Source organism: Malurus melanocephalus, unplaced genomic scaffold, assembly GCF_030028575.1.
Source record: "Malurus melanocephalus ecotype Western Australia unplaced genomic scaffold, MMel_1.1 scaffold_8, whole genome shotgun sequence".
Classification (NCBI taxonomy): domain Eukaryota; kingdom Metazoa; phylum Chordata; class Aves; order Passeriformes; family Maluridae; genus Malurus; species Malurus melanocephalus.
In genome coordinates this window covers 1,397,703-1,411,175 of record NW_026623240.1, presented here as the reverse complement: position 1 = coordinate 1,411,175, position 13,473 = coordinate 1,397,703, and positions in this window count along the sequence as shown.

The window sequence follows — 13,473 nt, the reverse complement described above, 5'->3', positions numbered from 1 at the left end:
AATTTTACCTATTGTGTTTCATTAATGCATTGAGGACATTTTCATATTAATAGAAGCATTTAATGAATGTTTAACTCATAAAGTACTTTGGCTGCAGACTTMTTAAAACAATGTAGATCCTTGTAAAATCACCCAGTAATGCAAGAATCAGAAYGGAGAACATCACCACTGAAATGTTTTTTCATCACAAGTGAAATATTGACATTCTTRTAGAGTTCTAAAAAAAATAAGAACCAGAATGCCAAAATACTGCATTTTGACATCATCAGGAAAAAAAAACAAACATGAATATCATGTTCATGATTCTAAAATATTAATATCCATTTGCTTACATTTCAAATTGATTCAGAATTAAACAGTATTTCCTTCAGTGTCTTCAGGGAGATGGAGTTTGAGCAGTTTTCACATCCCCAATGTCTAGTAAAACATTTCTAGTAAAAAACTTATTAAAATGCAGTACACAAAGATGTCAAAGGGCATAATCCTTTGCAAGTTTAATCAGTTGCGTCCTGCAAAAAACAGCACTGGAATTCTGCCAGGGATGAGTCTGGAATTGCATATTCTGYAGCATCTGCAGTGAACTGAGTGCCAATCAGGACTGTTTATAAACATGCCTTATTCATTTGGAAAGATGTTGCCTTTGCTGATTAAATACAACTTCTCAGAAGCCAGTATTACTTACATATGGTTCCTCAAGCCTCACTTCTCATGCTGTTTTCAGCAAAGCAGAAGATGGTTGTGATCATCCTTTGTGAATGTCTGAAAAGAGGGCACATCTTATGTTAGCAGCACCTTCCCCATCTGACACATTGTCTATGTCTGGTTAAGTTAGTCAAGTCAATGACTCAATATGGTTATGACTTTCAGGGCTCCATACATAATGTGATATAAACATTTTGTATTTACTGCTAATAACCATTCATTGGAATTGTTATTTTTGGCAGTTGTGATCTTCCCAGAGGAATAAACACTTGCATTAAATTGAACAAGGCTGGACTCTGTATAGTATAAAAGAAGGAGAGTTAATGACATCTCTTGTTTCCACTTTTATGGTTTTACATTGTTTTAATTTTAAGCCATGATCAGGGAAGACTGTTTGGAGCAGTTTTGTCCTAAACTATACACACTAGAGATGATTGTAAAGTAAATATTTTGTAGTTTGAAGATRCTGCATAGCTCCTTCCTGCATTGTTTACAGACTTTCAGCCCCATTGACTTCAGATATTTTTACAATGTTTTCTAGATCAGTCACAACTAACTGACAGAGGGAGTAAGATGATTACTGACAATTCTGGGAATGGAATAGCACTGTAACAGCAAATAGTAGAATGGGAAAGAAAAAGATTAGTAGGCTAATTCTAGGGACAACGAATAATCCACAGGATAAAGACAGAACAATATTTTTACTACCAAACAGATATCCTGCAAAAGTGCCAAAACCTTTATCAGATCACCTTGGTCAACACAGATCCAGATTCAACCGTTCATGTTTGGTATCCTCTTAAAGCCTTAGAGCAGAACAATTAGCACAGCAAATACATTTTATACAGTTTGTGGAATGTGTGCTCAGTTAGATTACCCAAGGTGACTAGATTTTGGCCCAGATGCTATGTTTCCAAAGCACAATGGCTTGGAGGAACGGAAGCGTGATGAATCTTTCTCTTCCCTTTCACAGAGGCTAAGTCAGGTCCTGGAATATATTCTGGGGCCCCWTCTCTGTCTCATAAGGACCCTTGCAGCAGGGCAAACATTAGTCCTGTGCTGTGCCTCATCACTGCACTGATGAACATACTATTTAGTCTGTGTTGGTGTTGGATGCCTTTTCTGGTAAGATGGCTGCTTGACTGCAATGAGGCAAAGCCATCATGTAACCTGCTGCTATTTGGTATTTCAAGGGAAGATAAACAACTTCTAATTGTTTGGGTAAGCACAGTGTTATTTATCACTTTACAGTGTTACATATTTGGACATATTTGACTCTTGAGCCTGTAGGAGCCTGTGTGCAGTCTGTGCCTGCTCGGAGGCACTGACACAACTCTGCTGACTGCGTGMACTGCTGGGCAGATGTGAGGTAGATGGAGGAATAATCCTTTTGCAGTCATTTTGCATGTTACCTTGTGCTGTCTTGCTGATCTGCAGCGGTGCCTCTCAGTAACAGCCTGATGACTGCCAGCCCAGACTTCAACTGGAAGTACAGGCATACACAAAAGGTTTATTTTTAATACTTTCCTGAGTATATTTGTCCACTTCATCTCTTACTACACTGGCTTCAGTCAATTGTAATTCTTGTAAAAATTCCAGTGAAAGTTCCTGGCAGTTCCCAAGATATTTTCTGTCTGTACACTTGACTGTAACTACAGGGCCACCCCAATTTAGACCACCTGAACTGTGCAAGCCCCATTTGATGTGGCTGTGAATCAGAGTGAGTCTGTCTCTATCRCTCATTTTCCCTTTATCTACTTTTCATTTGTTTTCTCTTTTTCAGCATGGGTGTAACAGGCCAAAAAAAGATTAAGCCACAAAAGGAGTAATATTAGAGACAAATATGTGGTATTATTAGAGACAAAAAAAGAATGTATTGCATATTCTATTTTCTGTCCTCTTTATATTGCTTCCTTTAGGAAGAATGAAACCAAGTAACGACTCTGCCCATCTCTCATTGTGCCTGAGCCACTCATTTCTATGAATCAAAGCACAGATGGATAGTTTTGCATTGTCTGTTCATCTCTCCATTGTCTGCTCATGTATCCACCCATCYTTACTGCTCTTTCATCTGTTCACATTCATGCTGAAGATTCACACTACTGTGGTCTATCAAGTTACTTTTCAGTTTAGAGAATTATACAAGGTGAATGTGGCCATRTAGCCAACTGGTAACCAACTGGTTTGTCATGTTTGCTTTCAGGAATGCCTTRTAAATATAAATATCTGGTCACCTGTATCCTCACAGTGCCACTACTGTCAGGTTAAATGTATGGTCCCAGCATACTTGTAGACAGGCCTATAGATCCCTGGAAAATATGCTGGCAAGTGGRTAGGCCTGAGTCAAAATGAATTWGGCATCAGTTATYAGGTTTAATACAGTTTTTAACTATYAGTCACCCAACTACAGTTTTAACTGTTAATATARTTTTATTTAATAAGCTCTGATATTATTTTGTCATCACTTTTCGAAGACAGAAAATTCAGGCAATTATCTCCTCAGTGTTACTAACTATGCAGTATATTGACAACTGCAAGCTCATTTTTGCTGCCAATCAGACTTATATACACCAATTAGATTTACAAAAGCACAGGGCAAGTAATTTCTGTTTTTTATTAGCAGCAAGCTGATTATAGAAATTAATTTATTTTTTAAAATCCATTTTACRTGCAAGAACACTTGAGCATTTCTGTTGACCAGTGTGGAATGTCTATTATGAAACTGTCTGTTCAGTATTTGTTTTCAGACTCTTATCACTGGAAAATAACAGCAACACATAKTTTTGATCAGCCATGTCACAGCTGAACAGACAAGTTGGGTTTAGACCTGGTAATCAGTGAAGGGGGAAAATGTTTTAAAAAATGTATTAGTTGAAAAAGACAACATAAAAGAAATTAGTCAGTGTCATTTTATAAAAAGAAGAAACAATCAYAGAAATCATTACTCAATTAGTTTCATTTTAGGAGGAAAATGTATACACAGTAACTACTGTAATGGAGGTGAGTATCAGTCTTCTGTCTATAATATTCATTCTTGTAAGAACAAAGAAAAAAAWCACAAGAAATTTTCTGAGAAACTTTGCTATCTACATTCCTCATGTCTGTTTTCTCCCTGATGACTCAAASTCTTAATATCATTGTCCTGAGGCACAGCTCTCCTCTCTCTCCCTCCTTAACTTTTCTGTTGCAGAAGCTTTTGTTCCTGACCATGGAACTTTTGAAACATCAGTTGTTTTGTTTTCTCAGTCTCGCCAAATCTTCTGTGCTACACCTAGTACCGTTTGCAACATCATATATAGAGATRGAATCTAAAGAAGAATAGACAGCTGCATGAAAGATAAAACTCTTTAGCCACTATTWAAAAAGCTGCTTCACTGATCACAAGCAGGCAGGAAGTGAGATTTACACATGAGGATTTCTAAATTACAAAAACTTGCAACAATTTTGAGTATGAGCAATGAGGAACTTCCTTCCAGTTACCAAAATTACAGATACTTCTGGAAATCTGAWGTGTTGTAGAATACTAAATTACCAACATTGGGTTCTCATGGAAAAAACTGAAAAGCAACCTGTGACATGAAAGATGTGACTGGTTTGATTTACAAACATATTAACAGAAGAGTTTTTAAAATAAGGCATAAAGGAGCACAGTACCCGGTCCACACTGGCAGCATATCATGTTTAAAAATCAAGGATCTTTACACTTTCAGTTTGAAACAAAAGTTTTAGRGCATTCCACAGCAAYACAAACTGAAAAACGAAGTACAGATTGTTAATRTGGATAAGAAAATTTACAGSTACTTCCAACAGATYGGATCAGATGCCATTTAACAGGCTACATCCATGGCATGCACTGTTATACCATGGCTGAAGCACTGTTTACTTTGGCCCCAGTATTTGTTTCATAATCCTCTTAGAACAGTGATAAGCAATGCAGACCACACATGATAAAATTCTGTGGGTTATGCCTTTTGCTCTTTTTAAAGTATCATTGAATATGTATTTCTTTGGGATGTAGTGAGAATGGAAATTGCATTATTCAGTGGAAATATGACATATAAAAAACTATCATGTTTGCTAATGATTTTCAAAATAATTCAAGGAAATCTGGCTTCARTTTTGACTCCTGATGATGTGGATGTTGAAACTTCTTCGCTGATAGCTGGTTCCTGAGGGAAACATATCACAGYTGAATGTTTTTATTAAGATTACATTATCAAAAATAAAAATACTTTGGTTTTGGTGACTATTACCCCAGTAAAAAAGGGAATGTTTGAAATGTTTTTAATTAATCAGGTGGAAAGAGGAAAGCTGATGTACACTGGCCACTAGTTTTAAAATTTCAACAGCTTTATTACAGAAGTACTATCAAAATTATAACTTATGTGCAATATACATGTTTTTYTCCTTACACTGAGTATGGTGCACAGCAGACCACAATCAGATCAATCCAATAAACAAAGACATTTGTGGCACAGCCAGCATGCTTTTATACATAGATGGAAGGGTGCATTAGGGGAGTAGATGAACAGAGCTGCTGCCAGTTTACCAAGCAGGAGGCAGGACTGAGGCATGGAGATGTGAAAATACTTGCTGGAGAGCAGAAAGTGAGGCACAGAAGAAGGGGAAAACTGTCTAAAGGACATATTCTTATGTTCAACCAAAATCTTGTGCCAATTTTTCCAGCAAGAGTGAGCAAACAAATTACTACAAATGAGTAATCCTATGGAGCCCACTGTGGATGCAGTTTTCTGGTGTGTCCTGATGTGCTTTCAAATACTCCATTTTGAGCCATACCAGCCAGACCACTACAATCCACAGGTTTCTGTGGGTTCAAAAAGAAGCCAGAAACAGACCAGAATCACCTTTTGTCTCTAGCTCTCATAGAAGAGTTACATAGCCAAAACAATCCATTTCCAAATAGTTTTTATATGACAAGTTTTTATTTGCTGAGCCAAGTGTTGACAGAAAGCTGGATTACTTCTTGCTACATAAATTGACTTTAAAGAGGGAAGTTGAAGCGTAAAGTTCACAGGTCAACAAGGTGAAGAGTAACAAACTCTATGAATAAGAGTTTGCATGATTAGCCCATAGATGTTTGTTTTGTCTTATTCCTTTACTGGTACACAGGAAGGACCATGGGAATTCCAAGATGCATCCACATCCTTCGGGTTATACACTTTCCTAGTTAATGTTATCAGCAACATTATGTTGTGCAAACAYGTTACGTGGACAGGAAATTGTTATACTGCCATTGCTCATGTCAGTTTGACAACTTCAAATTTTAGTCACTACAAAGAGGGTCAACATCCTTTTTTCTGAGTATCTTTCCATTATTAAACACGCAATCATTGCTGCAAAATTTTGTTTCCTCAAATAGCTGCTCAAAGAAGATATTTTTACCTTCCATTGAGTATTTTTGTATCATGTATTGCCACATAGTTTACTTTGAARCTACACTGTTACTAGGAGAAGTGTAGCTGGTTAGAAATAGCTGGTAAGATGCTTACTATTTTTTACTACATGAAGGTTATCGAAGCACAGTAGCTATCCCATAACTTTACCCATAATGTGACATAGGAGTACTGTTGTTCCATAGTTTAATCACAGCAGATGGGTAACAGTCCTTGGTTTATGTGCAAAGATCGAAATAAATCAAAACTGCAATAGTATCTAGACATTTAGGTACATTTCAGCGTAAGACTATATCTCTTTTTACCTAACACAACAAAACCATTTTACACAAGAAGACTGCTTATAACAAGCATTATGAACAGTGATRAGTTGTTATTGCAGCAACAGGATTGTTACTTGAAAGGAAGTCTCAGAAGAATGCAGTTCTTCAATCTTAGTAATGGAAGAAAGTTAAATTCAGTGAAAATATTACAAAATTAGTTAATATTGATCTGACTGCTATTATAGGAAAACTTTCTTCTTTCRCTTTAAATGATCGATGGAAACATTGACACAAAATGATTACATATTTTATGAAACTATATATAGATTCTGGAAGCACCAGCAGGCAAATGGATGAAAGCAGAGTAGGGTTGGCCAATGGCATGGAGCTTTGTGCTKCTGATTTTAGAAGCCAGCTGCCCTGCCTAGCTGATCTTCAAGCAAATGTGCAGCATAAAATTTTATAAGGAAGTTTGATATATAACATGTAATGATATTCTATATATTTTTGGATAATGGGAAAATTTAAATATAATGGAAAGGACTTTAGACCAGGATTCCTCTCTCTGAAACAGTTATTTATAATGTTAGATTCCATGAATTCTTAATAGAATTCATAATAATAATAAGAAGAAGAAGAAGAAGAAGAATTATTTCTCTGGCTATTTCACATTTAATTAGGTTTTGCAGAACTGGACCGTTGTTCTTAGCAAATTTCAGCTATTGCACTCTTACGCTATAAACAGCTATGCTTATAAGAATGGATGCAGAAGCTCTATGAGATTGAGCTACTCATCGGAGAGAGTGCTGATTCAATATAACATTAATGCAGGTGAATAAACYGTTTGCATACGTCATGCCATCTCATATTCTGTAACACCACCAGTGACTGCTGGGTCCATGATTGCCTCCCACTCACTGCTGATTTTCTTCTCATGACTAATTAAGAGGAAACATAATTTGAGCAGGTAATTTACGAGAAGTCTCTGTAAAAAAAAAAAAAATTAAGATAAATCAAAGGTAGTATAAAGAGTAGGTCAGATAAATGACAGACATCTGACTTAACATGACTKGCCACATACAGATTTTATAAATGTGTTGTTCAAATATCAGTGTTCAGAGAGTGGATTGATGATTCTTTGACAAAGGAGTCTGTTGGTACTAAGCAAATATAGTCACTTTTCCTTCTGCACTTAACACACTGAGCAAAGCAGTGTGCTCAGTGTTCCCTTTTCAAGCAATAAAGATGTCATATCTTTTAGGTTTTTTAATGTGCATTGCAGTGGAACTTTGGATCCTGTCCAGTTGTATACAATTTAAGCAAAAACACATTATTGTCCATGAAGACATTTTTCCTGGAACCCCTGACTAAAATAATAATTATTCTCAYGTATGCTAATTACGATATTAGGCCACACTGTGCAGAAAATACAACAAAATCTACAAATGGACTACTAACTTGAGTAGATTCTCTGCTGGCTGCCTGTGCTGTTGCTGGGAGCATAACATTTAAATAAACTAGATGGTCTAATTCCTTCTCCACACAAAACCTGTGCTACTTTTAGGAAGAAAAGGCAAAATAATATATGCTGCTGTTTAAGCCTCACCAGACATTAACAGGCTTTGTTTTAAAAAGGCTACTAATTAATACAGAGAGAATTGTACATGTTTTAAAATCTTCATACAATAAACATCTAGACACAATAAATCTGTGAAATTACCCTGTTTCCACTCAAGAAMCAGTGAAAAGCAGTCCTCGGAAAGTCCAAAAGTAAAAGCAACAACAAAATTGCACTTAAGCCTCACAGGAGACTGTAACAAAGTAATGTGCTCTACCTGGGTCTGCYATCTGGAGCTCAGAACGCGCTGTTGTAGTAAAGCCCAGGCTGACAGAACTGCCCAAGAGTGACATCCAGTGGGAAGTACATGGGACAGCTGCTCCTCATGCAGTCATGGCACTTTGAAGGGGCCCAATGCCAAGCCTACAGTCCAAGCTGACTCTTTGGATTCAACACGATTGTTTTGCACTGGCAAACACTCAGTAGCAGATTCTATTAATGTATGTTGTTGTTACAAGAACAAAACTATCAATGAAACATCTTGTGCTGGCAGAAAARGCTTCTGTCTAGTCCTTGTAATGATTCTGCCACTTAGTGTTGATAAAAACCACATTGCCCTGGTCTGCACCCAACTAATGAAAACATCTCATTGTTTTCATTCAGAATTAGATCTGACTCCATAGGTCACAGACATTTCTATGAAGTCCCTGTGGTCCAGCTTGATGCCTTTTGCAACCCTGTTTGATTCAGATTTATCCTAACTTATTCTATTCTCTTTGCTGTTCTCAAGAATGTCTTCCATCCTTCCTTCTGTTTACATAGTTTACAGAACAAGCCATTCTTCCCCAACCTTACACAGCTTTCACTTTTCAATTTCTCTGCAACTCAAGCAATTCCCTTCCCTGTCTTTTTGAGGGGATATTGTGAAGAGCAATATTACTTGTCTGTTCTCTGTAATGAGACAGTCAGATGTACTGGCATATCTGCTCTTTGGACCAGAGAGGAACATTAACAGTCCCGAAGCACAGAAGTAGTTCCAGTTCAAGTTCTTTCATCTTATGCTACCCACCCCATTTACCGGTCAGAACCCTGAGTACATTGTAATTCTGATTTCCCACAAGGGTACAGCTCTAGTCTTGTCTGGCTTGGTGTGTAATGTACCATGTGATCCTAAAACATTGACCCTCTTGCCCTATTCTAAAACCTTGAAATGAGTCACCTCTAAAGTTTATTATCAAGTTCAACTCAGCAAACACTTTCCTAGGGTCAGGCTGTGCTCTAGCTTGTGTATTGACAGGAATGAAAGGGCTCTTTGTGCAGATCTCTGCATGCTTGTGTGTAAAGTGGAACAAATTAACTTTGTGGTATTATTCTCCTTCCTGGAATGATTCATATGTTTGGTAAATCACAGGAAGGATGGTGGTTTGCAGCAGTAATCTAAAACTATAGAGGCAGTAAGACATGCACACTTCATTCTTCTAGACCCCTGGATAATCTACCCAATAATCATTATCCTGAAATAAAAATAGAGCTTCGCAATGCCTTGGGAATATGCAGAAGAATTTTTCTCAATTAATTTGGTTAGTATTTTGTTAAATTCAAGTAAAGAAGGCTGATAAGTAAAGCATCTTTAAAACAATCAAATTACTGGGAAAAAATATTGCTTATTTTATCTTTTGTGCATTTTCACCATTCTATGTATAAGTGAGAATTTAAACAGTCAGGCTGTAAATATACAGGTGGGGTTTCCTTTCCAGAAAAGCTAGCATGGAGCATCATAGAGAAATTAAATCAAGTCCTCGGAAGGATTGGATTCTTTAGATACGTAGGACAGATGTCTGCCAGTGGATCCAGTGGAGCAGAGACAGCACTAGCAGGCTGATCAGAAACCTGGCAGGATGCTTTGGTTGTGAGCCAGGCCTGAGTCTGTCAGGCAGTTTCAGGTCAACACTGAGAATATTTGCTGATAGCAGAGAAAAGGTGACCCAGAATCTTTTGATCACTCCCCCCACTCCATCTTAATCTTTTATGTATCTGCAGGACTTGTGCTATAGCTTGTTAATTCCCCACAACAGATTTCATGCTTCTCTGATGTATCCTCTTCTTCCCTGGCCAGTTTTATGCTTCCCTATACCAATTCTAACCTTCCTTAGCTCTCAGGTTCCTATTTCGTTCAATCTTCACGTCCCTTTTTAAGCCATTTCCTCCTGGCTCTCAGTCTCATTCACATCCAGCCCCTCCCTTCCCTCGAATCGTCTATGCTGTCCCTTGCACGCCAGTCCTACCTCCACCTCCTCTCTCTGGCTGCCATTTCCCTACTATTCTAGACTTCCATTTTACKTCAAGGCTCCTGTTTCTAGTGTCTTTGCTGAGTCAGTCTCGGCTTTCAGCCTGTTACTGTGGCTCAACAGAAGCATAAAGGCCCACTGTCTACAGCATTAGGTTAAATGCTTTCACGATGCTGACTTTCATGAATCCTTAATCCTTCTCAGGGAGCAGCTAGGTCCTGCTTTCCTTATCAAATMAGGTATTCTTTATCAACTCCAGGAATCTGTTTAACAGCAATAGCCRTTTCTACTTTTTCTTTGCATTCATCTCAGGACCAKCTTTGTCCATTGTGCCTGGTCACTCACAGGACAATCAGTAATGTGAAGACAAAGCAGGTCAGAAGCACATTTCAGGGTTGTCCAAACTGTCTCAGTCAGGCCCAAGGTACACCATGCTGGCACAGTCAACAGATTCTTTACTATGAAGCCTAGCAAGTTGGCTGAGCATACCCTGTGATTTATCAAAGTTCTTTGGGTAAATATGGGTGAAGTTTCTCAGATATGAGAAAAAGCAGCAAGCATGTCTTTTTCCTTTTCAATTGAAAATCTCTAATCCAAATAAYGTGTAAGAATTTCTTTGCTACTTTCCAAGAAGAAATACCATATTGTCTRCTTCTTTAATTTTGTTCTTAAAAATGACTGAATAATTTGGGCTAATATTTCCGAAAAATCTTCAGCACCTACCATAAGAAATTTCAGACTGAATGGTTCAAGTGAGATGAGCTCATTAACACCAGGTCTTAGAATGTGAACCTGACTAGCAGCTTGAATATAATAGGTGGCATTATGTTCAGTTTCTGGGTGTTGCAGTTCAGGATATTCCAAGAAGCATAGCTACATACAGAGAACAGTRCCTGCCTGATGAGCTATGGTACATAAGCAGAATCCTTTGAGACTGATGGAAATTATGTTCAGCTGCACCTTCTCTAATTAGGCAGAAAATGTTTGCTTTTGAGTTTCTCATTTGCTGCATCCTGTTATTAAAGTAATTGCTCTCTGTTCCTTGTCTGACCCAGAAGGGGATACAGATAGGGATAGTCATCTCACTTAACCAGTCTAGCAAGGAACTGTCATGTTTTCATTTAGTACCTTCCTCTCCCAATCCACATTCCTGCTCCAGTTTTAACCAGCCAACTTTCTTGGTAGGAAAGTTGAGCCCTAAGTATGGGCAGCACCAGGATTCATTCTCAGKGAATAAACACTACACTCATAAGAAATAATAAGAACTTTGTGATTGAAGCACAAAGTCTTGCAGAAGCTTGATTTCATGTCTATCTTCTGTATATTCTTTGTGACCTCATGAAAAACAGAGTAAAAAAATGTCCATGAGGTTTAGTTGCCACTCATTTCTACTGTTAATGACGACAAACATGCCTGAAGATCCTTAATATGTAAAATATCCTTTAAAACTACAAGTAGTGTTGTGTTGAAAGTGCAAATGTTAATCTCCCTTCTTATGGTTTCCCCACTGYAACACAACAAACAGGTTGAATGGTTGATGTCTTAACACACAAATAAATCCCKGTTAATTCCTGGGTACTCCAAGACTGTAAATATTTTCTCTTCCTTTACAAAAAACATTACATACTTGAGAGCTCAGTGAGGATTCATGAGTGAACATGGATTCTCATCATATTAATCTCCCTTGAAGCGGCTGTAGTTGGATACAAGATTGAAATGAAGCATATTCTAAAGTCGTCATCTCGTGCATGTAGACAGGGGAACTGAGACCAAAGGCTCCACCACGGGCTTCTCACCAGAGAGAGAGAAAGCCAGTGGACACCTCTCTGGCCAAGTCTTTAGTGCCCACATAAAAGGATCAGTTCTGTAATCCAATATTCTTTTTCCAGAACTGAGTTTCATCTCATTGCTATTTCAAAACTACAAAATATCACTTCTAAAACTCCCTGCTTCTCACTGAGTGCTTGAATGACTCAGCTGCAGAACCAGGCTCTATCCTRTGAAAGTAGTAAGACAGAAAATTCAAAATAGATATTCTGGACAATTTTGGATAGGACTGGACAAATAGCAAGCAAGAGGTTTTGGTATTACATTTTGGATATGGATGTTTAAATCTCTTATCTGATCTGAGTCTTGATTCCTGACATTTTTTTCAGCTGTAACATGAGGACTCTCATTTGTGAATTCTGGCTCCCCATGATRTGAGGCTTTGCACTCCCAGCCCAAATGCTGAGCGGGAGCTCGAAACTGGAAGCCGAGCCCCACCTAGTGACACATGTAAAAGTTCTCAGCTGCTACTAAGAATAAATGTTTCATTTGGTCATGTTTGAAATTCAGGAAAAGAAACTTACTATCATTAAAATATTTTATTTCCTTTTTTTTTTTTTAATCCTGTTCTAATTGTGAGTTATATTCTAGCATTTCTAAGATAACTTTTCCTCGGCTAGCTGAAGAAATACAAGAATTATGATTGATAATCCTCAGTAGAAGTAGGTCTCTACTGCTGATTCCAATGTTTGTACATGAACTTGAGTTGCTTGGATTCTGGAGTTAAATAAAAAAGTATTTATTCTGCTTGCTCTTATCCTTTACTTCAATAASGATGTAACACAAAACTTAAGGAGGATCATTCAGAAAATGCCAGATCAACAGCAAAATATTAGCACGTGATGACAGCAAGTCATCAGATTCTAATATASGCCTTCATCACTGGCATTGTTCTTCAAGATGATTTTTCTTAATCAGATAATAATTCTGTCTCAGAATASTCTTTGAATCTAGGTTAAAGGTTATTAATTTGGGGTTTTTCTTGATAAAAAAAACCACCCTAACTTCTCTTATTAAAAAAGGTTACATTTAATATGAAATTTCACATCTGTATTTCAATTTAAAATGGCTTTTCCCACATATTTTTAAAGTGCAACAGCACAAAGTGAAGGAAAAGCTATTTTCTCTCTTTAGGCTTTACAAGCACATAACTACCCTTTCCATTTTAGATTTTTCTTCTATTTTTCATCCAAATTATGAAATCTTCCAACAAATTGATGGATAATGAGCATTAAAAGACAGAATGCTGATAGACACAAAGTATGARCTAGCTGGAAACAAAATGGTTTAATAAATCCTTTGAAAGGCGCAGAATTTTTTAGAAATCTTCCCTGCTATGTTTTCTCAGAACCACTTCTTGGGAGTGTGTGCGTGTGTAAACTTAAATCAGAATTGTACTAAGTTCTGCTAAATGGGTAAAA